General features: G+C 39.9%; 1 protein-coding gene across 5 annotated transcripts in view; it reads right to left on the bottom strand.

The window, feature by feature from the left end:
• Window positions 1-27,287, bottom strand: part of CTBP2 (C-terminal binding protein 2) — a 242,271-nt gene that overhangs the window by 163,681 nt on the left and 51,303 nt on the right. The window lies entirely within an intron of this gene.

Genomic DNA, 27,287 nt, shown 5'->3' on the forward strand with positions numbered 1-27,287 from the left:
TGTTCTCTTTGAAATTTAATATAGAATCCCAAATGAGTTAAATACTCAGTTTCTGTTTTGAAGGCTTACATTTTGCTTTCATTATGGGAACAAAGGAAAAATTAGAAAGGGGACCACATCTACAAAACATAAATATGAGCAACCAATACAGACTGAAACCATTATGGAATACTAGCTGTACTAATCACAAACATAGCAGCATATCCAAATGCCAGGAAAAGAAATTATTATATGCTAGTCAGTTTTAGAGAATGTGACCACATCTCCTTACAGCCATCAAATTTATATACATATATATCCAGTGTATCATTTATACAGACTGGGCTGCATTCATCCCTGGTGTAACTCTCCTGATTCAATGGATTTACCACAAGAAGAGACTTGGCCCAAGGTAATTTATCTGATTCAGTGCACAGTTCCACCAGTATTAAGTTGTGAATCAACTTTCATATTAGCAGCATCACTGTTTTTACTGCTGCTGTAGCCGTTAAAAGGTTTTTCCTGTAGTTAGTTTATATGCTCCAGCTCATTAACATCTCCTAATACTAGAACTTTTGGCTCATTAGCCATAGCAATTCTAAGAAACAATCTCTGCTCATCTTCACAAAGCAGGATGCTCCTTGGTGGTCCAGCTTTAGCTCCACATGCTACTGTAAGGTATGACCCTGGAAGTAAAAATACTACAGGATCTCACACATTTAACATATATAGCAAACAGTAGAGCTGGTCAGGAATTTCCCCACTGGAATGATTTTCCAATGGAGACTGTAGTTCCCACAAAAAAATCAAAATTTTCCATAGAACTCTGATTTTATCAGGGAAACTGAAATTAAATATTTCATTTTGGGTCAGTTCAACCCAAACTGGAATATTTCATTCTTTTGAACTGACCCAAAATGTTTAGTTTTGAATCAGTTCAACAAAACTTTACACTGCATTTTCCTATTGTGGCACATTGTCTTTTAAGAGTTGTAGTTCTGAGCCCCATTCTCTCCTGTGGGCCATTTCAGCCTCCTTGAAGAAACGTTGAAATATTTGTTTTGATGGAAAATGTCAAAACAAAATGGTCTCACATTTCTAAATTGAAGTTTTCCAGAATTTCAGGTCTGTGGAAAATTCTGAAATTTCTAATTTTTGTCCTGTTTCATGACAAGAACAAAACCCGAAGCACTGGAATTTCCTGTGGGATGGAAATTCATAAATTCATTCTGCTTTAATGAATATACACTGATCACCACATCTGTGATGGTTAGCGATAGGCTCAGGACTAAAACCTCTAAAACTAAAAACCTGAACGTACTAAGCTACTTGGCAGAAGGGCATCAGAATACAAACCTGGATCAAGTTTGGAATTCCTCAGCTAGACTCTATCACCAACGGCTGAACCAAAATCCTGTTTCTAAATAGCTCCAAATATTCCTTCATCTCCTCCTCAAGTATAGCCATTACTGAGGACTATGGAGGGGAGACATAGCTCAGTGGTTTGCGCATTGGCCTGCTAAACCCAGGGTTATGAGCTCAATCCTTAAGAGGGGCCACTTAGGGATCTGGGGCAAAAATCAGTATTTGGTCCCGCTAGTGAAGGCAGGGGGCTGGACTCAATGACCTTTCAAGGTCCCTTCCAGTTCTAGGAGATTGGTATAGCTCCAATTATTAAAGCTGACTCTCAGTGGAAGAGCCAACATTTTGTTTACATATTACAAAACCTATGGTCTCAAATCAGTATTACAGGCCAAGTGCCACACTTATTGGGTTATTGGCTCTGTATTTTGATATATGATTCCCAGCCAACCTGTATATTTACTGCATAAGCAAGTATGAAGGATACTGTAAATTATGTAGATACATGGTGTTAATATTAATTAGACTGTGCTTGACTAGCAGCTGTGCTATCTAGACAATTTTGTTCCAGTGTTCTAGCAAGGAATTATGCTGTTGGCAGGGCTGTATTGCCAGAGAACACTGTACTATCCAAGCTATTTCCAGGCAGAGTAGCTGATTTGGCTGGACCGGCTCCTGATTCTTTGAATAGTTCTGGCTTTTTAAAACATTTTAAAATTTGTGTGTGAATGCTGGAGCTCATGAAGGTTGCTGACTTGACAGTGCTGGAGACAAAAATCCTTTATCATCAAATGGACACAGCTTAGACAATGGTAGTACAAATGTCCTCCTACAGTCAAACCAATGTGCCTCCTACCCCAAAATGAAATCAGAAATTCTAGAGTACAGGGTGCATGTCCTTCCTAGTCTTGTTATCTCTTCTGTGGACAGCCAGTGAGAGTACTAATTGGTGCCATCTGTGGTGCATGTCTTTGTTTGAATATGTTCGGTGATATAGGTTCTCAAACTGTGGCCCAGGTAACACACTGTGGACTGCATATGCGGTGATATAGGTATTTGCCCACAAGGAGATGAACAGAAACCCAAACACATTTCATACAGGCCACTAAATAGCCATATCTGGTTGTAACAGCTTTCAATCAAACTGGTCCAGGATGGATCTGAACCAGCAGCCTAGAAGTGAAAGGGTCTATTCCATACTAGTTTCCTGGGCCATCTAGTCCCTTGGAGAGTTCTGTTATTACACATTTTGTATGGATTAGTTTACTTTAACTAACTGTTTACTGATCAAGGCTCAGAAGCAATCGTACAGTCTCTATGACAACATCTCTCCCCTCTTCAATGACTAACTCTACTAGGTCAAATTTATCCCAGATGTAATTAACTGACAAACATCAGGTATAAATTTAGCCACTCTGTTAAAGTTGCGTCCACTGTGGTTTTTGTGAAAAGCAAATATAAAATAAGTTCTAAAGTGTAGACGCAAAGTTCAGCTACCAAAACAGTTACTAGAAAAATAAAAAGCTTAAATGAATTTTAAAATAATGAATTGTCCTAAATCCAATAAAAGCCACTTTTTACAGAGCACACTATATAGGCAGATAAAAATACTTATTGCATTGGTCACACTGTTTGATTCCAAGTAGTTCTGACAGAACTTAAACTTGAGCTGGCATTTTTCCCCATCATTTTTAACAATGTTAAACTGTTTCAATACTGTACCTGAAAACTTGTAGTAAACTTGTCAAATAAATGTACTTCTGAGTTAACATTGTTCATATTCATGTGTTTAATATAATAGTTTATTGCAAAGTAAACAAATCATTTTAACCTAGTGTAAATTTAGCTACATCTGCATCACTTTACACTCAGCTAAACATCTGCAATACCCTTTATTTTGGGGGGCAGACAAAACTTATTTTCATACAACTAAAATTAAAGAAAACCCAAATAAATTTGCAAATAGCTTGGTGTAACAATCTCCTTGGCATTAAGAACCACAACTGTCTGAAATTATGAGGGATCTGTTTGGAAAGTTATCCCATTGATAGAAAGGTAGAACCTTGCTAATTTACACACCCAAAAAACCAGTGCTTTAACCCTGCCTCCGGATGGCGTGGATTCTCTACCACAAAGTCCTTAGATCAAGACTATATATATATTTAAAACATATGCTCAGGGATGAAAATAAGCCAGTATGGGCCAGTACAGCATACCGGTAAAAAGTGGCCGCCGGTATGGGCCCGAACGCAGCCGATGTTAAAGCGCTGCCGCGGCAAAGGACCCTGCTTAACGTTGCTGCCCCTTTTGCCCTCCCCTCCAAGGGCAAAAGGAGCAGCTGCCCCAGGGCTGGCGATTTAAAAGGGCCTGTGGCTCCGGCCGCCGCTGCTGCGGTAGCAACCGGAGCCCCAGGCCCTTTAAATCGCCACTGGAGCCCTGGGCAGCAAAGGCCAGGCAGCGCAGATGGGCTGGCTGGGGGACACTGACCCCCAGCCCTGCTCCTTCCGCCCAAGGCTCCACCTCTTCTGGGAGCCCAGAGCCAGCCCCATATTGGTAAGTGTTGAATGTTACTTTCATCCCTGCATATGCTGCAGCTCAAACAAAAGTCATGGGCTTGATGGTAAATTTATTGGGTGAGGTTCTGCAGACTGGGTTATGCAGGAGATCAGACTAGATTATCATAACAGTTCCTTCTGGCCTTAAAATCTATGAAATTATCAACAAATATTAATAACACAATACGGAGGGTTCATATTACTTAGAAGGCTTTAAAAACACACGGTGGGACATACTGTAATAAAGTATCATAAATAATTAAACTAGAAATAGGTTTGTCAAAATCAGGTGAACAAATGATACTTTGTGATGCAGTTGGATGCAGCAGCTGGATCAGAACAGCTGTCAGTTCTTCCTCCGAGATTAGCCAGTATTAGCTGCATCAAGATAATCTCTATAATGGAAAAACATGGAATAATGTGCCCACACAGAAATTCAGTAGTCAGTGTTTTAAAATAAAAAAAGTTACCCTTTAAAGGTTTTCAGATTCATTGGAGTTTCTCTTTGTATTCTATTTAGAGAACGGTGAAATACATATCATTCATTAATTTATATACTTCTATCACAGTAGTTCTTAACTCACGGCCCGTGGGCTGCATGTGGCCCAATTAGCACACAGCTGCGGCCCAGCCGTGTGCTAAAGGCTGCCCGGTGTGGCAGGATCCAGGATAGGGGCTGCCGCTCAGCCTGGCGGATGCCAGGGTCTGGGGACAGAACCGCCCTGCCGGGTCAGGGCCACCCTTCCAGGCCCAAGCCGTCCTCCCGCACAATTGGGTCCAGGGCTGCCAGGCCACCCTGCTGGGTCCAGGCTTAGGGCTGCGAGACTGCTCAGCCTGGCAGGGTCCGAAGTCACCCTGCCGTGCGGCCCCTTGCCCAGGGTCCGCTCCTGGCCCCACTCTGTGGAGGGGGCTCCGGACAGCGGCCAAGAAGCTAGGAATAGGGGTCTGTGGTTCTCAACCTGCGGCCCAGGTAACACACTGTGGGCTGCATCTGCGGCCCACGATGATAAATAGGTTGAGAACCACTGCTATATCATGTTCCCTCTTGTACGTCTCCTCTTGAAACAGTCCCAATCCTTTCAATTTCTGCTTATATGGAAGTCACTCCATGGCTCTGATCATTTTAGCTGCCAAGTCTCTGAACCCTTTCAGTGTCTGTTATTTCTTTTATGAGACGAGGAGACCAAAACTGAACACAATATTCAAACTCAGGGCATTCCATCCATAGTAGTACTATAGCTGCAGTATTTTCTCACCCATTCTTTATACAGACGCTCCCCGACTTATGCAAGCGTTCCGTTCCTGACAATTAGAGGGGGGTGTGAAGGTTACAGAATTTTCGGAACTTTTTCTGTACATTCGGATTTGCATAAACTGGGTTTGCGTAACCCGAGGAGCATCTGCACAGCAGCACTGGGTTTGATTTTTTTATTACTATTGTTTATTTAACTGCTGCTGCACACTTAGCACATGTTGAGCAGTCCACTAAGACCCCCAGGTCTTTTCCTGAGTGGTTACAGTTAATTGTAAACCCAGCAATCAGTATGAGCAGTACAAATAATTCCTTCCTAAGTGCATACCCTTGCATTTGTCAATAATGAATTTCATCTGCCATGATGCTTCTCATTTGCCCATCTTTGTTAAGTCCCTCTAGTATAGTGGTTCTGAACCGGGGGTCTACAAACCCTTTCAGGGGGGCCACAGAGCCCCATGGCTGAAACCTGGTGCCCTGAGCCGTAGCGCTGAAGCGGGGACCGGAGCAGGTCTGAAGCCAGTGCCCTCCCCCACCTGGCCAGTAGCACTATGGGGCTGAAGCTGGGAGCTGCACTGGGAGACCCCCACCCGTACACAGTCCCTAGCTACCCCTCTGCCCGCACACAGCTCCTAGCTACCCCTGCCTGCACCCGGAGTTACCCCCCTGCTGCACACAGCCTACATCTACCCCCCCGCCTGCACACAGCCTCTAGCTACACCTCCCTACACCCTGACCAATCCCCTGCCCACACCCTTAGCTATCCCCCTGCCCACACACAGACCCTAGCTACGCCCTCCCTGCACCCTGAGCGGTTTTCAAACTTTATGAATGGAGTCCCCTCTTTGAGTTATATGTTTTGGTTGCATCTCCCCACAGACCAGACAGGCTGTGTGGCCTCCTGAGTGAGTCACAGGGTGGCAATAGCGCTCCCTTCTTGGACCCACCTGCCAGCCTTTGCGCCCCCCCCTGCCCCAATAGAAGTAAAACGATGCCTATACCGAAGAGTTCCCCCCCAGCCCAGAGCCCCGCACTCCTCCTACCCCCGCTGGGCTCTGGAGTTTTTATAATATGTTGAGGGGGGTCTCAGCAAGAGAAAGGTTGAGAACCCTGCTCTAATGTTCCTCACAATCTTTTCTAGTCTTGACTATCCTCAGCAATGCTGTGTCATCTTCAGATGTTGCCAGCTCACTGTTCACCCTCTTCTCTGGATTATTAATGAAAATATTAAACACATGCTCCTTACAATATCAATATTTAAGATATCTCACTGTTAACTTTTTTCATGCTGAAAACTATTTATTTCTACCCTTTGTTTTCCATCTCTAATCTATGGCAGATCTTTATGTCCCACCTCCATCACTATTTGGTTTTCTTTATAATCTCTTGTAATAGACTTGTCAAAGTCTTCCTGAACATCCAAATGAGTTACACCTATTAGTTCTCTTTAACCCACACTGTGCTGAAACACTCAAAAGGACTCTGATAGACTGGAGAGGCATGATCTTCCTTTACAGAAATCATGGTCGTTTGCTCCTTTCATGCCATGTTCATCTGGGTATTTTTAAAAACTCTGTCTTTAGTTGTAGTTTTAACTAGTTTAGCTGGAACTAAAATCAGGCTCACTGCTCTGTTTTGCTCACTGCTCTGCGCCTTTTTAAAAAGGCCTAAACTCTGTGGACTGAGAGGTTTTCCTGGGTGCAAATGCAGGGATAGGGTATACGTGTGTTGGAGGCTAAGAAAATAAGGTGAAGGAGTTGTAAGCATGACCTCAAGAGGAAACAAAGGAACTTGGCTTCTTAGGAATAGAGCTTGCTAGAATGGCAGACTTGGGGATTTTTGAGCAAACACCTACCTGCTGCTATTTGTTTTTACTATGGTCAGTGAAGCAAAACTTTGTGTCAGTTTTTTATTTATTTATTTAGGTAAATAGACAAGATTACACCAAGAATATGCCTGACTCATATCACCAATTTTTCATCCTAACAGGAACCGCCCTACAAGACCCCAAATACTGGCTAACTGGCCAAAGTGACAACAAATACTACATTTGCTACCCTCAAGTCCTAAGATATTGCATTATTTTGTTGATAGCTCACACCCCTTTAATTCTCAAATTCCTTCACAACTCTTGCATGTAGGCATGTTGCTCATTATCAATTTGTTCCAGCATCTCTTCTTTAGACACATCAATCTCTGACAGTTTCATTTTTATTGCCCGAAAGAAGCCGGTCTGATTTAAGTATCGCCCCAGCTTGGTTTGTGGTGAAGGATGACGCAAAGAAAAAGTGCAGCTTCTCTGCAATGTCCTTATCCTCCTTAATTGCTCCTTTTATTGCCTGGAAGTCCAGCCGATCAACCAATCAGCTCTCGCAGGCTTCCTATTTCTGGTATACTTAAGGAATTTCTTGCTGTTTGTTATGTCATGTCCTTGACTAATTACTCTTCATCATCCCTCCTGGCCTTCCCAATTTCTACATTATATTTTTACCTGCCATCATTTATGTTCCTTTCTATTGGCTTTACTTTGGCTGAATTTCCTTGTTCTGAGGGCTATTTGGCATGATTAACCTATTGTACCTGGCCTTTTAAACACACTTTATTATCAGTATTAATGATTTGTATTGTACCAACACCTAGGAGTCCCAGTCACAGACCAGGATCCACTGTGCTAGGCACGGTACACACACAGAACAAAAAGACAGTCCCTGCCACAAACAGCTCATCTGTTTCTTGCATTCCTGCTTCATTTTTGTTTAGGGTACATGCAAGCCTCTGTGACCCAGAAGAAGAAGGGAAGGGGAGCTTCTCCTTTGTTAATGGCCCAGCCCTGCATTCTTGTGAACTCTCACTGAGTTCTTGAAGGCTCAAACCTTGAAGGTCTGCCATTCCTGTAAGTTCTTCCAGGAGGAGGCAGAGAAGGCAGCAGTCAGAATGAACTGGAAATGGTCCTAAAGTGCCAAATTATCCTAAACCCAAGAGGAAGATTCTGCATGGCAAGACGAGCTTTCCAGCATGAGAACTGCAAGATCAGACCCATCATATCCAAGAGTCACATCAGATGTATGCTTTCTGGGAAATCCAAGCAGTTCTTCTGCAGTTGTTTTTCACTGCGGGTGAAATCCTGGCCTCTCACTGAAGCTGGAGGGTGTTTTGCAAACAGCCAGGGACCAGGTTTTCACTGCCATCAGCTTACATACACACAAACACCATGCTGTCACACTTTTAACATTAGTGTCAGCTTTGTTTGTTTTAAAGTATTTTAAGCCTTAAAGAAAAACTGCTTATTTTTTATACCGTGCTTTATACAGCTCCAGTAGTGGATAACCCCATTGAATCGGACAAATATTCTCATTTCTATTTCAAAATCACTGGGGAACTAAATATCCTTCTACCATTACCTTTTTTTGTAAACATGTTGGGTCTGAAAAGCAAATAATAAAAATCTGAGTGCATTAAACTGATAAAATGCAGCTTAAGATCCTAGAAGGCAATTTGTATCACATGCAAGCTGGGGTCTTCATTCACTGACTGCCCTGAAAGACTTTTCTGTGCATCAGACCCCTAACCCTTTGTGAATCATACTAGCCAATGAACCTGATTCTAATCTCATTTACACCAGCATAAACCATGAAGGCAATGGAAATACACTGCCATAGTATCTATATATCTATTCTTATGGGTATAAGACTCTTTGTCAGCAGTCAAAACATGGATTTACAGTTCCAGTGGAATTCTTAGGAGCAGTTAAAAGACTTAACTCCCAGTCTTTTGTCCTATTGTGTTAAGCACTGATCAAATGTCAGAATGTGACACTTTATGAACGCACAACACATGTGGCGCTTGACAGGCACCAGTATGGAAATATGATAATTCCACTGTGTCTGTTAATCATTTCTATTTTGTATGGACTTGATTTATTTACCAGCATGTAATCAATCACCACCTTTTTTCAGCGAGATAATACTCTGCTCTCCATGTAAACTGACAAAGGAAATCCACAACTAAATTAAAATTTATGCGCCAGTTTCTGCCCTTGTGTTTGATGACTTCTTACATAAATGGATATTTATTTTCTGGTTCCATTATCAATCAAGTATTTAAAAAAAAAACAAATCTGGCTCCTTGGAACTGACATAAGGATATACATTTAAAAATAATCACCACAGATATATAATTAAATGAAGAGGAGTATAATGTGAGAGTCCATATTGGTAAGCAAATCAAGTCCCTCTCCTATGTAAAATGAGTGAGATACTTCTGTTTACATTTTCTCAGGTCTGGTCTACACCAGAAGAGGGAGGGCAGGGGTGGTGGTGGGGAAAATCGATCTAAGTTACGCAACTTCAGCTACGTGAATAACGTAGCTGAAGTCAACATACTTAGATCTACTTACCGCAGTGTCTTCACCACGGTGAGTCGACTGCTGCCGTTCCCCCGTCGACTCCACCTCTCGCCAAGCTGGAGTACAGGAGCCAATGAGAGAACGCTCAGGAGCCGATTTACCACATTTAAACTAGACACAATAAATCGATCCCTGCTGGATCAATCACTGGCTGCCAATCCAGCCGGTAGTGAAGACACACCCTCACATACTCTGTTTAGGAATTACAGCTGCAAGAAGCCAGTCAGGTCTCATGGTTTGTGAACGTGACCTGCAGCGACGGTGTAAACTACCTTGATAATTTCATTTTATTACAGAAAATCCAGGCTCTGAAATTAATGCAGTGGGTAGAGAAGGAAAAGGAGATCAACAGTCAACAGTTGCAAATTCTGAAGATAAATAGAAATGTGTTTTCTTTTTTCTGGAGAGGCAGGGATAGAGAAAACCTAGAACAATTTTCTAACAGCATAATTAGATCACAGGAAAAGAGCAATCAGGATCAGATGTTGCACTGGCAGAAATACTAAATAAGTGGGAAGAGAAGGAGGGAGAGTCATCACTTACAGATACAGGGGCCTATTCTCTTCTGCATACAGGTTTACGACTCCCCTTTAATGTTAATGGAAGCTATACATACATAGTAAGAAGAACAGATGCCTCCGAGATAACAGTGATGTTTTCACAGTCCTCATTCGTCAAGAATTATATATGGTTTTTACTTATTAGAACTTTTCAACTTTATCATACAAAGTAATGTATCTCAGTTTCCACACCTTAGGCTGAGACCAGCCAAACTTTGTGACTCCAAAGGCTACTTAGGCAATTTGCCAGGAACCTGACAAATGAGGGCCCAACCTGGTAGCACTTCCATACACAGTACAGTCAAGGACAGCTATTCAGAGTTGGGGCACTGGAAATTCAGGCATAAACACAACTTTTTCAAATATAAAAAAAAGAATGCATAGGGAACCTGATACATGCTCCCATTTGCATGTTCTGTGGCAAATTAATAGAGCTTACTTGGTTGTGCTCACCAGCAACAGACATTCCTAAACCCTCCTGTCACGGCTGCCCGTGGATGCACTTTTAGAGCTCTGTGGACACACATAATTCAGTGGCTGTCCAAGTCTAATGGGAAAGAGTAAAATAAAATAGAACCCATTTTCACAAAGACAGAAACATTTTTACAGCCCTAACACAGTATCCATGTGCATTGCAAAATGCTCTGCACTTATGGGGCCAGATCCTCAGCTGGTGTGAACTGGAGTAACTCCACTTACTTAAGTGGAGCTACAAAGATATATGCCAGTTGAGGATCTGGTTCATTGCGTGGTTGTTTACACTACAGGTCGTTATATAGTATGTATACCTATGGCAAATGCTAAATTGCATCAGCGCAGCTACACTAATAGCTCTAAAAAGAAACCTCAATAGTTTTCTTTCGTCCTACTCTATTTCTTCAGTCCTCTTCCCTGTCCTCTCTGCAGTCCACTTCTGAGTGCACACCTCATAGGTAGGTAGTATGTCCATCACAGAAAATCCAAAACACTCTCAAACACAAATCCTGGGCCAACTGAAGTCAGCGACAAAACAATCATCGACTCCAGTTCTAGGAATTTGCCCTCCATCCCTTGCAAAACCTCTATCCAATGAGTGCCACTAAACAAGAGAAATTACAGACACATCCCAAAGCATGTCTTTGTTCCCTTCCTATCCCCAAAAAACATGGTAACATTTCCCTTGGTGTCTTTATTTTTGCTGCTGTGTGGATAATTTTTTTACAGCAAAACCAATTCATTTCAAACCTAGGTAGGATGACACTCATTTAGCTGACTGATTGATTGACAACAGGTTTTTAGCTGTGCTGTGCATTACAAATTGTTCTAAATGGTTACAGCACTGGTCCTGATGCCCACACAACACCTAAAACTTTGCCAAAATCATCTAATAGGCATTGTCATAAACAGCCTTATAATATTCAGAAACACCTTTTCCCACCAAAAAGGAAAATCACTGAAACATTTCAACAAAACAACTGAGCACTGCATCCTTTATTAATGCTAACAGATTGCCTTAAAAAAAACAGATGTCCTCTTCTCACGGTTCCAGCAGTTTTTTTCTTCAATATGCAGGGAGAGGGAAAGAAAACAAATTCCATGACCAAGTCATCATTCCTTTTTTCAAGAGCAAACAGCATTCCAAATAGGACTATTCCATCCACAGAAGGCAGTGGGAGTTAAACATTTTTTTTTTAAGGGCAATGAGGGACTATTAAAAAAATAAGATTTTTAAAAACATTCTCTTACATACTATTTTTAATGTATTTTCAAACAGACATCAAATATATCTACTTTGTATCTCCTGGCAGTTCAAGAATGCCAACTCACCCTGTCCTTAGGGTGCCAGAGCCAATCTGTTGCCAAGAGACACAAAACTGATATCATGGATATATGAAGCAGTCTTTGGAAATGTACAAAACAGCGAATGCCCTCATGTGCAGGACTTGACTCAGGAAGACACTGAGGGAGAAAAATTAACCTTTCATTATAAGATTTTAAGCTTAGCATTTGTAACCTTTTGAGGAAGGAGCAGCCTTTCTAAGATGGAAATATGTTTGGTATTTAATATGGTATTTCAGGAAAATATACTGACTTTTTTGAATGTTTACTTTTGTTTGTGAAAAAAAAACAATCTGGGATTGAATCATCACATAACAGCATGCCAGGAAATCCATAAAGGTTGTGTGGTTTGTGACAGTCACAGAACAAGGTTATGAATTTTCAAAGTAGGTGTCTTAACAGGATATTCAATTGTCACATCTGGATGTCCAAAGTGATGCTCAGATGTATAAATGTTCATCTGAAAAGTCAAGGACTGACTTTAAGCCTTCAAATTTGGACATCATAAAGGCACTCAACATTTAAAAATTGATCCCTAAGCGTTCTTTCAAATAGGAGTTTTTAATACTTGGAGACTGAAGATGTAACCTATTGAAGAATGTTACAGGTGCCCCTCTGTGCACTGGCTTTTGAGCTCAAACTAGAGTAGCTCATCTGTTTAGCTCTGCAGGTTCCCAGTTCAATCCCTGGTGAGCTGGCCAAGATGGCAGCCCTCACAGAGGCATGGCCTGAATTTTAAGCCAGACAGAGACAGCTACAAAACAAGCTTCCAAGTACCATCCTAAAAACTTTCCCCTCTGATTTTCAAACCGTAGAAGATATTCTGATTTGCCACCTCAAGCCCACAATTCACCCTTCCACACTGAGGCAGGACTCTTCTCATTGCTCTCCTGAATTCTATGACCTCCAAGTCGTTATTTCTGATTTTACATGAATGTCCACAAACTTTGACACCTCAGATTTTTGTGGGCAAGTGGTTCTAGTGACAAAACACGCAATGTAGAGATAGAACATTAAATCCTATGCTGTACAGCAGATCAGCCACAAATATCCCAGTGACCCAAAGACTCAAGCCAGAGGACACTCAAAGAAAAATTCAATTCCCCTTAAAAGGCTTCTTCATACCAGTGTTAATTTTGTTGGTATAACATGATGAGCAGAGGTGGCTTTACAAAGGTAATTACGCTACAACAACACAAGTATGCACTTTAGGTCATTTTACTACAAATCCCATGTCGTTAAATCCTTCATTGTAGCGTTGGTCAAAAAAAAACAACACATAAAAATGTTCATCAAAAATGTGTCCCTTTCTTTTGTTAGAAAATTTCAAAGTTCCAAATCTTTTCATCAGTGCAACTTCAGCTTCCCCTCTCCTCCAAAATTAAGTTCAAGCTCTTCCTCCTCAACTTCCAGGTCAGATGCAACTCTACCCCGCCCACACATCCGCTTTTATATGTCCATGTATTTTTCCATTGTCATCATGAGTCACCTGTGGTTTTTCTTAAAAACTATTGAAGCAAAATTGAAGTCAGACAGGATTCCTTCAGAGTAAAGCATGTTAAACTGAGCACAATTGCTTTCTGCTAGGTTCTCGGTCTTTTTCAGCGTGCTTCACTGACAAATGGCAGTTGGAAATGAATCACAAAGGTTATTTTCCAGTCTGGAACACTAATTTCTAAACTTTTTAAATTAAAATAGAGTTTAGCTTGTCAAAACTAAAATGTTAAAGTGAAGTAAACTAATTAGATAGCAACAGTATCATCCAGCAAATTTCAGTCTAAAAATACAAAAGAAACATGAAATACATGGAATTGCAATGATTTTATGTAATGTTGCAGATCACTTCAGTACCTAACTAATCATATTTCAGGTAGCCAATGGTGAATTGCTATTGTCTTCAGCTAGACGTGAAAGGAAATATCTCACACAAAATAATTACTGTTTCCAGGTGCTCTTTATATATGGCAAATGAACAACAGACCTCTATTGTTAACAAGAAAGAAAAAAATCCTGACTGATTGCAAAAAATAAAAACAAACCAACTGGCTAGTTTATATAAATTGCTTGTTCTCCTGCACAGTGTATAAAAGATCTTGCTACTACAGAGGAATGTAAGTTCTTGTGTCTTACGAGGAAAGAAAACTGACATTACACCAGCATATAGACTGAGAAAAGACAGAGGGAAAGAAGAAAGGGGTTAATAAAATTCAAACCTGAAAATAGGAAAGGAGATTAAAGGAGACATTTTGGCCATGAGGCCTTCTTTAGGCTGAAGAAGGCCTCAAAGCCAAAGTGTCTCCTCTAATCCTATTTTCTATTTCTAGAGTGCATTTTAATAACCCCTTTGTATATGGTACAATGACTTTAGCAAGTCCTATTTTAAGCAGATTTTCTACAGCAGAAAGCAAAATAGGTTAAAATAATTGTACAATACACTTCGTGCACACAACACTTTGTTTAATCCAATGTCAAATACCAAAACCATACAATACAACACAATGTCCATTTATAAAGCCCCTTTCATGACAAACAACCCAGGGCACTGTACAAGAAAAGAATAATACACATAGCTCACTTCAACCAACTAAAAGGCCTGAGAACACAGAAATTTCTTTTGACTGCTTTTAAACCTGGATGTGGAATTTGCTGATCTAATGTCATTGGGCAGAGAATTTCTTTGCCCTGGGGCAAAATTGTCAAAAGGCTCTGGCACCTGCCATCTCCAATCAGTGTTTGGATATGGTTAATATAAACTAGTACCCAAAAGCACATGGTGCAATATGGAACGTGAGGAGACAAAAAGTTCAAGTAAGCAGCACTGAGGCCATAAGAGAGCATCCACTCAAACCTGATTTGAAACTTTATGAGGACACCTGTGCAGTAAATAAGTAATTGGAGAAACCTCTTAGCTATACTTTGCATAGTCAATTAATCTCATCACAAGAACTTGGGGCCAGCTGATGTTTTCCTAGTGCTTGCACAGAGGTCCTACTGACAAAGATTGCACTAATCTGTCTGACAGGTGATTATATCCTGCACATGCAGGGGTGTCAGGAGGAGAAAGATGATATTTTGATGTACAATATTTCTCAGACAGTTAGAAGCAAAGTCTTTACTCTCTGATAACAATGTGTTTAGAGGAAAAGGGTGATCCATATATAACCCAGATTCCAAACGTTAAGAGTTCAGAGTTAATGTGTTACAATTAAATAGTAACAAAATTGAGAGAGACAGTCAATACTCTGTACTTTTGGGCTAAGGAGAAGAGCATTCATCCAATGTGAAGGAAGCCTATTTCAGACCTTACAAGTCCAAGTGTCAATGTCACAAACAATGAAGCAACACAAAGATTTCGTCCTGACAAGGAGAGGGAGTACTTTCGCTTACCCTCTGCAAGGCAACAAAGAGGTTCTCAACACAACATGTATCAAGACCAAGTGGGTGCATGTAGTTCGCCAATTCCTCTTTCAAGCCATGTTATAATGTTACATTTATCTTCAACCAGTAGATTTCAGATTAGGTTCTTTTCTATAGTTCTTTACTTGTAGGCTTGAAAATTCTCATGTAGCCAAATAACTGCTTCAAGAGAATATAAGTTGTGGAAAGAATGCACAAAAACCCATTTTCAAGAAGTGCGCATTAATAATCAAAGCCACTACATGATTTTGTTTCTGTAACACTTGTCCTCCATCTTCCCAATGTTTGCTAACCTTCCTTGTCATGTGAGGTCTTACTTAGAATGCAAGTTCTCAAAATCCGTGCCATTGTCTTCCAGTTGTATGTACTGCACCACAAGTATTTATGGCACCATATAAACAATGGCAACAATTTTCAAGCTTGGGTAGCATAAAGTTAAATCCATTGTTAGGTGGGTGAGTAAAAGCAGCCTGATTTTCAGAGGAACCAAGTACCTGACACTACCACTAACTTACACTGGAGTTGCAGGTGCTCCATACCCCTGAAAAATCAGGCCACTTTTATTTTGGTTCCTACCTACAGAATGAGGCTCCTAACTTTAAGCACCCATGTTTGAACATTTTTCACAGAAACAATAGCGGACACAAACAAATCTCATATAAAACAAACAGTAAGTCCATTAATAAGGAAGAGAGGAAAGGAAAGAAAGAAAGTCATTCTTTGGGCTCCCGACTAGAACAAGTTGCCATGGATGCCCACCTCATCTATTTCTATATTCGCAGAGAGACAATCAACTATATGTTTACTAACTACTTATTAAAAAATACTGGGGTAAACACAGTGCACCAGGCTTCTCCAGCCACAGACACTGCATTAGAAAAATGGGATCTAGACAGGCCTGCATTATTTATTCTCTGTTGAATTCGTCAGTTGAGTTAATTGGATTTTTGAGTGAACAATGAGGGGTCGAAGGAGGATTTTATAGTGGAGTTAAACTAGAACTACTACCAGACAATGACTCATTGAAAAGATAGACAGACAGTTACTGAGTCAGTAAAGACAAGCAGAGAACATACGAGATGGGAATCAAAGATGGCAAATGAAAAAGTGGAGATATCGAATCACCAATGAAGACGTCAAAATGACACAGGTGGACCAAGTGGAATAAGTGATAAAACTCAATCAGAACCATGGTAGAACAAGACGCTACAGGCTAGAAGCTTTAATTCAAAGAAAATGTAAAATCAACTATTTGCCTTTCACTGTGAAATCTGGCGATTTTCAGAGAACAGGGAAATCCTTTGAATGAGGTTCAATCAAAACTTTTCCAATTTTAATTTTAAAAGTCCTCACAACTAGAATGAGGTTGGCACATGTGACCCAATTAGCCAAATTTAGCAAGATATTAAGCACACACTTTATTTTCAGCATATGAGTAGTCCTCAATCAATGGGATTGCTCACAAGTATAAAGTCAGGAACATGCTTAAGTAAATTGCTGAACTGGGGAAGCAAATGATTAATTAGATTCTGGTGCTCATGCCTCAAGGGTCAAGAGAAAAGGGTAGAAGCCAAGCCTAAGGTTGGAACAATTATGATGTGATCAAACTAAATAGGCTGTATTCCTCAAAATCTTGCTTTTAATTAAGTAACTTTGAAGAAATGATCATATAGCAGTCAACGGTCTACCTTAGATTTACATGTCTCTCCAGATATAGTTGCCTCTCCAGGTATAGTTGGCTTAATACTGCTGTTGTGACACCATGGTATTTGAATTAACAGAAGGGACATGCAGAATAGGCTTCATCAGGATAAAGATAACAGATGATATCAGCTCTTTTTAACAGGGCCTTCTGGAGTCTACAGAACAGAGCAAATGTTCATGCAACACACCTTTTGGAAGAAGACTAAAAAGCAGACTCGAAACATCAAAACAGCATAATCTATTACATGAATTTTTCAGTATATGTGAATACTTAGTATATTGCTGTGGCACCTGAAATAGCAACCTAGATACAGAGTGGCACATTCTAAGGCAGATGCCCTCTAAATCTGCCCTTCACACTCTTTCACTATCCCAGCAGTCTAAGAATAGAAATTCTTCTGTATCAGCCACTAAAACTGAATGGAGAGCTAAACAACTTTGCACTAGAATTAAAGTGGAAACAAAATAATGAAAGTCCAACAATTACTTCAAGATGTGAGTGACAAAGATGCCTAACCCACAACACTTGGACCTGGACCCAATTTTCACCAAGATTCAGGGTTTATTCAGATACAGTGCCAGACCATTCTGTGGTCAATAATGGAAAGAACGAGATCCAACGACAGTCAAACCAACATTTAGTACACCAGCAGAGCACTGCCATCAAAATATGGCAGCAGCAAAAAATAAAAATGCAGAAAAATCCCTGGACAAATGCAGCCAACCCCAGAAAGCATATCAACTATGGAACGGCCACCAGGTGAAGGGAACAGCAGCCAAAGCATCAAGGAAGACAACCAGAAGTTACATGCAGTAGGTAACTTTCACAGTCCTTACTAAGAGTCAGTTCCTCGGCAGATGTAAATCAAGCAGATTTACACCAGCTGAGGATCTAGCCTTTATTGTATTCAATGGGAATTTTACGAGTATATACAGTGCAGGATCAGGCCCAGTGGATCCCAAAAAGGAGAAATGGCAGAATATCACAACTGAAACTAACCAATGTGGATGATTCAAAATTACTCAAGAACGCGAGGTCCAAAGTTAACTGCAAAGAGTTACAAAGGCACTTCACTAAACTGGGTGAAACAACATGGCAGATGAAATTCAATGGTGATAAGTGCAAAGTAATGTACACGGGAAAAAATAAACCCACAAAATGATGGGATCTAAATTAGCTGTTACCACCCCAAAAAAAAAAAAAAAAAAAAAAAAAGATCTTGGAGTCATCGTGAATAGTTCTCTGAAAACTGCTCAATGTGCAGCAGCAGTCAAAAAAGCAAACGAATGTTATGAACCATTAGGAAAGGGAGAGATAAGAAGACAGAAAATATCATAATGCCACTATATACATCCATGATATGCCCACACACTGAATACTGCATGCAATTCCAGTGACCCCATCCCAAAAGAGATATTACAATTGGAAAAGGTGCAGAAAAGTGCAATAAAAATGATTTGGGTATGGAACAGCTTCCATATGAGGAGAGATTAAAAACAGACTGGGACTGTTCAGCTTAGAAAAGAGATAACTAAGGAGGAATATTATAGAGGTCTATAAAATCATGAATGATGTGAAGAAAGTGAACAGGGAAGCGTTATTTATTGCGTCACATAACACAAGAACCATGGGTCACCCAATGAAAATAATAGGCAGCAGATTTAAAAACAAACAAAAAGATGCACTTTTTCATACAATGCACAGTCAACTTGTGTAACTCATTGCCAGGGGATGTTGTGAAGGCCAAAAGTATAATTGGGTTCAAAAGAGAATTAGATAAGTTCATGGAGGACAAGTCCATAAATGGCTATTAGTCAAGATGGTCAGGAATGCAATCCCATGCTCTGGGTGCTCCTAATCAGCTGACTGCCAGAAACTGGGACTGGACTGATCACTTGAAAATGCCCTGCTCTGTTCATTCCCTTTGAAGCATCTGGCACTGGCCATTGTCAGAAACAGGATACTTGGCTAGATGGACCGTTTGTCTGACCCAGTATGACCATTCTTATGTTCTTGTTAATAATGAATCAACAAAAAGCACTTACCCAAAGTATGATAATAGAAATGGAAATACATGAAAAAGTCAACGGTGTGAAACAAGAAGGGAAGGGAAGCTGCCACAAGGATAAAATTGTTTAAAATTATTTAAAAAGATCTAATAGTAAAATGAAAAACAAAAAGTGAAATTACCAAAACTCCTCTCTAACTAAAAAGGGTAAATGTCAAATTGAAAATCAAGTAAAGAAAAATTAAGATGAAATTAAAACAATAAATCACCAGACTGTTAGCTTTTTAGGGCAAGGACTGTCTTTATTCTGTTTGTACAGCACCTAGCACACTGGGGTCCTGGTTATGACTGAGGCTCCTAGGAACCAAGACAACACGGTACAAATAAAGACCACCACCAATAATAAAAAATTAACTCAAAGTATGAGAGCACTGTTCAGAGATTGCTAACCGCCCAGCAATTCACAATGCTACAACATGAGCTGCATATTCAGTATAAACTAACTCAGTAAGACCTTACTGACCATGGGGTAGTCTCAGCTGGTTCAAAGTGTCACAGCTCCAGTAAAGTCAATGGAGCTTCAACAACATACAAGAGCTGAGAATCTGCTCCCCATGCTCTCAGAAGTATACTCAACAGAAGATTCATTGGATGGGACTATAACATTAATTTGTAAATAAAGTACGGGAGAAAACATCAAAGGGCTTAAAAATCATTGAGTGTACTAAAAAATAAAACAAAACAAAACCAATCCCAGAACTTTTATTATGACAGCAGATTAAGTACAACTGAAATTCCTACAAGGCTGAATTCTACAGAAGCCAATGTTCACAACCGCTGACATAATACACCAAAATAAAAAAGCAGGTAAGAAATACAAAAATCTATGTAGCATGAAATATCTCCAAGAGACTTGTTTAGTGAAATTAACTAGTAGTTTAATAGAAAAAAAGCCTGATCTATGAGAGTACTCCAATTTCTTCACAGAAATTAACATTTCAATCCTGTTTTTATCTAGAAGTCATTAAACTGTGCAAGATGAATTATTGGAACTGTAGCAGAGAATTAACTCTATTCATCAAGGAAGTCCAAACAGTTTAGAGTGCATCTGTAATGAAAAAATAGCTCCACATTTCTATCTCTTCTCATTAAAGTAAACCAGTTTTCCCCCTCTCAGTATATAAAACTGTCTTCTCTTCACGTAATTTATATTACCATAAGCCAGCTCACATTCTAAACTATTACATGCTTCCAATTAATTTTTGCAGCTTTTGCCTGAAAATTTAATGAGATAGTAGCGTATGAACCTGCTGACTCCAGATTACGTGTGTGCTTCCAATATTAATGTTGGCATAATAAAATAATCTGATACATACTTGATGAGAGCTTTTCACTATTGTGAGAGTAAAGGCAACACATAAATCAATTCAACTGATTTTCTTCCTTTTTTTTAAATAAAAAAATCACAAAAAAAGTCTCCAGTTTCAAATTGAACAGCTCCAAGTCAAACACGAAAAAGTAGATGTACAGTATTCACGCGCACTTTCTTGAACAATTTAAACATTTATCAGTCTCCTGTTTAAATAGTTCAAAGGGACTTAGTTAAAAAAGCCCTTTTCTTTTCAAAAGGTCTATTAGACATGGTAAATGGAATTTTAAGTTTCAATATTACATTTTATGCTCTGCTTTATAAATCATAGTTATGCCACACCTCACTCCTGTACTGTTGAAAGTATTACTACCCCAATGATAATGGATTAACTGTGAAAGAGAGAATCGGTGATTGCAGGGCTAGATTGTAGGCACCTAATTTCCATTGAGATCAATGGCAGTTAGGCACTTAAATACCTTTAAAAATCTGTCCCTAAATCAATATCACACAACATACTGGGAGCAGGAGCAGGATTAGAACCCAGAAGTATGACTGACTCTCAGTCCTCTGCTCTGCTCACTTGACACTGCTTCCCCTAGGTTTCACATATATTTAAGCATTTCAAGTTCTGCTCCTCTGTGTCCCGGTCCTGCAACACTTGTGCATGTGCTTAACTTTACTAGCACGAATAGCCCCCGTAGCCTTCATTGGATAGTAAAGTGAAGCAAATGCATAAGTGTTTACAGGATTGAGGCCCTAAACAGAAAAAAAAACAACACAATTTATAATAAAGGCCCTAATTCTGATTGCAAGCTCCCGAGTGTATTTCATGATTGTTCAGTTTAAGCTCTAGTTGCTAGGGATCTCTCAGTTAACCAATCCACAGTTGGTGTTACCTCTTGTGGAAGCTTGGGAGGTTTGCCAGAAAGGTAAAGGTGAGTTGGAGGTAAATTTGTAAAGGGAGAGAGGCAAAGAGAACTTAGGGGAGAACAGTCCAAACAAGGAAAGTGACACACATTCTTAAGTATATCCCCACACTGCTTAGCTATTTTGAAAAACTGAATGCATAAGATAAAGCATTCCCCATGGATTTTTAAATTGCATGCGTAGCCTTTATACACCAGACCATCCTTCTGCAGGTTTCACTGTCTTTCTCAATACAGGCAATGGCCCACAAGTAAGAGTTCAGGCTCGTGATCAGACAACTTAAGATCTGCTCTCAACGCCCTGTGTGACCTTAAATAACATACTGCCTGTATAAGAGTTTGCAAATGGCAGAATGAACCTATTAGCACTTACCTATTTTTGCAAACTGTTCTCCAGAATATTAGATATAAACAATGTTTTCTTCACAATAAGAATTTTTTAGAATAAGGTAAAAGCCAAAACATTCCCACTTTCCATTGTCACTATAATTTTACTACCACATCTTCCCGTTACGGAAGTGCAGACTAGTAATGCAGAATACAATTTTGATACTTATACATCTACAGTAAAACTCGTGATGAGCTGGTCCTCAAAACAGAATTTGTTTCTATTTATTCACTTTGTGTGATTTCACACGATCATAAATTTCAACTCCTGTGAAATTTCAGGAAACTGAAAATTCTTTGCAGTGAAGCATATAAAATGCTCAAAAAACTTCTTTTGTGCCAAATCTTGACCAGTACTACTGTAAAAAACTCCCAGGGGCTACATGGCATAGAGTAATCAGCAGTAAGAAGCCCAGGACTAGGGCATTCTACTCCTATTGTATGGGCTTAATAATAATGTGCGCTGCCCTAGCACTTGATATTAGAGAGACAAGGAGAAGAGTTTTTGAAGAGCTCCGTGTAGTTGAAAGCTTCTCTCTCACCAACAGATGTTGGTCCAATAAAAAATACTTCCTCACCCACCTTGGCTCTCTAATATCTTGGGACCAACATGGCTACAACAACTCTGCATACAGCACTCCATAGTCATTAGTTAGTTATGCAAGTTACACAACCACTATGAAGTAACTAAGTCTCATTTATCCTATTTTAAGAGGGAAAGAAACGGGGGCTTAGAGAGATTTTGACTTGTAGAAGTTCACACACAGCAAGTCGTTACTGGAGTCAAGATTATGGACTCCCCACTCCCCCCCCCCACCCCCCACACACACTCTCCTCTAACCTCCAGTCCAAGGATCAGGGCTTCTTTGTGCAACACACTGTACAAACACATGGTAGACACAGAGCCCGCAAGATTTTACTGTCTAGTTTGAGACAAGATGCAACAAACCAGCGTGACAAATGAAAGGATGGAGGAGTAGGGTGTGAGGAAGGTAGAGAGCAACAGAAATCAGACCATATGTTTACAGGGGTTAACTACTGTGCAACTTAATGGTTCCAGACAGTTCAAAATCATTATAAATGAAAAACAAAGAAACATCATCTGACATCCTCTACTGGCACTCAGCCCAACCATCATTGACACTGACATTTAACTAATACTGGGTTTTCAGAATTCTTTACATAGTACTGTAAATAAGAGAGGAAAACAATACTAAAAACAAGTGTGATCTATTTTGTTCTTAGCAAGGTAGAAGGTCAAGCAAGTAGCAAAAGGTACATCTTTGGCCTTCAAAATTCTATTTAGTCATAACTTCTGCCTTATGCAGTGGACCCCTATATTTTCAGAGTGGCTACTCTAACAAGCCAGTTCATTTGTCATTAATGAAATTAATTCATTCAGTAATACGTCTCAATCTATTTTAACAAAAGCAAATGAAAGTTAAAATTCACTTAAATGTGCTGCAACAAAACTGGGAAACTTCTTTCAAAATACAAAAAGGGAAAGCTAAAGAATCTTCCATATATTTTCCTTTTGCTGATGACTCCAAAGTAGTATTTTTCAGATTGAGGAAGAGAAGAAACTAATTCAATGAAGGAGTCTAAATCTTTCTATTTAGTTTAGGCCTTGATCCTGCAAATGACTCCACATCGCTGGACCCACTGTTCCTGTGCAGAGCCCTAAATGAGACATTTCACAGATGCAGTTAAAGGATCTGACCCTTGGTTCCAAAACCTGTACCTGGCCCTCCAAACATGCACAGGAGTAGCTTAACTCAAGTAAGCAGTTATCCCCATGCACGTATGGAAGATCAGGCCACATATACTGAGTACACTGCACGTGCATCTGTGTGTATATGGACTTAAGCTTATTAATTTTACTTAAGGGTTGGTTGTAAGTATTTTGTTTACATTTCCCTTCCAATATTTTTTTAGAAACTGGGATATCACATTTTTTTAAATAGACACACGTGACATCCCCTCCACACACACTAACAAAAGCCCCATATTTTTACAGGTCATAAGAAACATATAATTAAATTAACAGATTTATATTTCTGCCTTCTCTCCGATCTGTTTTCCTTGAACGCTATGCCAAATAGCAAATAAAAATCTGCATTTAAATAGAATATTTTTAATGTATGAAAGTGGGCAGCCTGAGGGTAAAAGGTATTGCATTCAGCTCTCCATAATCACAAAACTGCATTCAAAATGTGACACTGCATTTTAAAAATTCATTGAATATTTTTGATTTGTCATTCTATTACTTTCATTTTATTGTAAAAAAAAACCTTAGTCCAATAGTTTTGGAATCAAAGAATGTTAATAAAAATATTGTGATATGACATCATTTTATCAGTTTAATTTTGAGAAAAGATTACATTCAATCAGATCTCATAAGTCACCATCTCTGATAATTCCTGCTGTTATTCAGTGTGAAATTCAAGCAGTCTGAATCCATTAACATAAGCTGTTACAAATCTGCATTTTTAGACTTTGTCATAAAAAGCAGCAGTCCAAACTCAGTGACCTGAATCTAACAGCCTTTCATGTGAAGTAGCCTTGCTATGCAGCTTTTCCTAACCCCTTACTTCTTGTATGGGTCAGGATAGAGACACTGCTTGCACTCTTCACTACTGACTGGGTCATAGTGAGAGAAAATACAAGCCAATCAAGGATCAGTGGTGCTTGATCACATTTAGGATGTGACTATGCAAATGCTAACTAACATAGGCCCTGATCCAGCAAAGCACTTAAGCATGGGACTACTAACATACCTATAATTAAGCACATTTGAGGACATCAGAATTACTCTTGTTTAAAGTTAAGCATGGGATTAAATGTATGGCTGGATTGGGGCCATAGTGCCTACATGTGTGAAAAATTTCATTCACGTTAACAGGACCTCTCAGCACACTCATTAGTGTCTGCAGGATTTGGCCCTTAATTTTCTCCAAATTGCATAGGCCTCTAGCAATGAGCAGAGGAGTGAGACCATGTTAGCACCAAATGACATATGTTATAAAGCAGGTGTCACATTATATTGGACAGACCACAGACAGACAAAAATAAACCATTTTTGACACTGCATTATCAGGACAGCACCTCCAGGAAAAAACCTATTGATTTCTAAATTATCAAAATGCGACGACATTAAAATGACACATGCACTAAAGGGTCCCGGTCCTGCTCCCTTTGAACTCAATGGCAAAACTCCCACAGAATTTAGTGGGGGCAGAACCAATTTAGAAATTTCTAAAATTAATTTAGAAAGACTCCTCTAGTTTAATCAGGACCTTAACCCCGCAATACAATCCTGGCCGGAACACCGAACAATTTAGTAACTTACAAAATGCTCTGTATACCATTCATTCTAACCTTATGGCTACACCGCAATTAAAAACCCGTGGGTGGCCCATGCCAGCTGACTCAGGTTCACAGGGTTCGGGGCTGTTTAATTACAGTGTAGAGGTTCTGGATTGGGCTGCAGCCCAGGCTCTGGGATTCTCCCAACAACTTGCAGGGTCCCATAACCCAGGCTGCAACCTGAGTCCAAATGAATGTACCGCAATTAAACAGCCCCTTAACCCAAAACCCCAAGAACTCGACTCAGCAGGCATGGGCCAGCCGTGTGTGTCTAATTGGAGTGTAGACATAAGGGGCCTGTCCTTTCTCCACTGTTTGATGGGAAGGTGTTCTCGCTAGCCTTTATCAGAGTAACCCTGCTGCTGCCCACCCAGAGTGTTGCATTGCACAGCAAGGAGAAGGCTCTCATTTAAAAAGCTCTAAGTTCATGAACTTAGATTTCCTGTGCAGGAAGTTACACCTAAGGACTGCCTTCTGAACATTTTCCATGGACCTAATCAGAGAATTGCCTCACCTACATTGTCATTTATGTCAGATAAGGGACTTGTTTGCAATATGGATACTCATTTTTCAAGAGCAGATGCACTCCTACAGAAAGTTAAACTCACTGGGCCTGATTCTGCTCTCATTCACCCTGATTTTACAAAAATGCAAACGCCATTAACTTGAACCTTCAACAAAATTGCTCTTGATGCATCAGAAGAGAATCAAACGAAGACTGAGTGGTAATTATTTTATGTTATTAGGGAGCTGCAACCGTTGAAATTTCTAGACGTCCAGGAGCATACTGGTGAGAGTTCAAACATTAAGGTCTAGTCTATATCAGAAAAGGTTTGCCAGTGTAGCTATACCCACAAGTCCTTCTACTGTACACACAGCTGGTACTGGCAAAAATGTGCTTTTGCCAGTATAACTTACATCAGTACCCTGACCAAAATAAACTGTACTGGCAAAAACACTTTTATAGGTGTGTCTACACATGCTTTTGCCAAGATAAAAAAAGGTTACAAAAAAGTCACACCCCTAACCAACATCATTACACCGGCTAAAGTTTCTAGTGTAGACCTGGCCTAAAATTTTCCAGTCCCTGCAGAAAGCCAAACTCTGTGCAGTCATTGGCAATTAATTGTGCAAAGCTCAGCAGTAATGCCAGCCCCTGATAAACTCCATCCAAAATTCTGCCCTGAGGCCAATAGACTGTAGTGTTTTAATTTCCTTAACCTTCACAGATGAGATTTCTCTTATGTTTAAAGAACAAACTGCCCAACGTACTCTGCCTTCAGAAAACCTGAGAATAAGAACGAAATTTCAAATTGATGGATGTGAGTCATCAACATCAAATTTCCAAGTAAGCAGTTAGCTTTAAGAATATCCTGCCAAAAAAATACAAAAAACAAAAAAAACCAACCAAACCAAGTAAAATTTAGTAAAAAGCACTCTGCAGATGGCATCTTCAAGTCCAGTCTACACTGTAAAATATAGTGTAACCAGCTCCCCTAACACAACATGACTGACCTTGTATAGCTAAATCTTTCAGAAGCATATTACTGAGGAGTGTGATTTCATGGACTTCGCAAAGCTGTAGGAGGATTTGTTAACACAATTACAACATTTTCATTTAAACACATTAAACATAAAACCCACTGATCCCACCATGTAGGCTGCTTGATAAATAATTACAGGTATTAGCAACACCTACATAGTTAAATTGCCTAATACTTTCCATCATAAGCTCCTGTTTTCAGTTTCTTATAACTCTGTCAAATTTTTAACCATTTGGGCTATTTTCTCTGTTTGCTCTCTGCCTCAGGCTGAATTTTATTTTTAAGTGTCAGCGAAAAGAAGTTAACGGCTTCCAAGAACGACGGGAAAGAGGTACTTTTGCCAGACACAGAAACTGTTTTAACGATCTTCAAAGAGCTCTAGCACTTCCATGATTTGAACAGCTGTCATTTGTCTGATGGGGCACAGTCCAAGAAGTTCTCTTTGCAAAGTCACCAAGATTTGAGAGTTAAAAGCCTCTGAAAATCATCACTTGCACATGTTCAGTAAAGCTTCTTATCTCATCTTTCCTTCTGAGCACATCCCCAAACCCCACTGAGCCTCCTGTATGGGGAGCAGAGAGCTAGAGCTCTGGACTGATGGTTGCCACAGCAGCAGCCACGGCTATTCCCT

The sequence above is a fragment of the Gopherus evgoodei genome, chromosome 7 (assembly GCF_007399415.2).
Source record: "Gopherus evgoodei ecotype Sinaloan lineage chromosome 7, rGopEvg1_v1.p, whole genome shotgun sequence".
Taxonomy (NCBI): domain Eukaryota; kingdom Metazoa; phylum Chordata; order Testudines; family Testudinidae; genus Gopherus; species Gopherus evgoodei.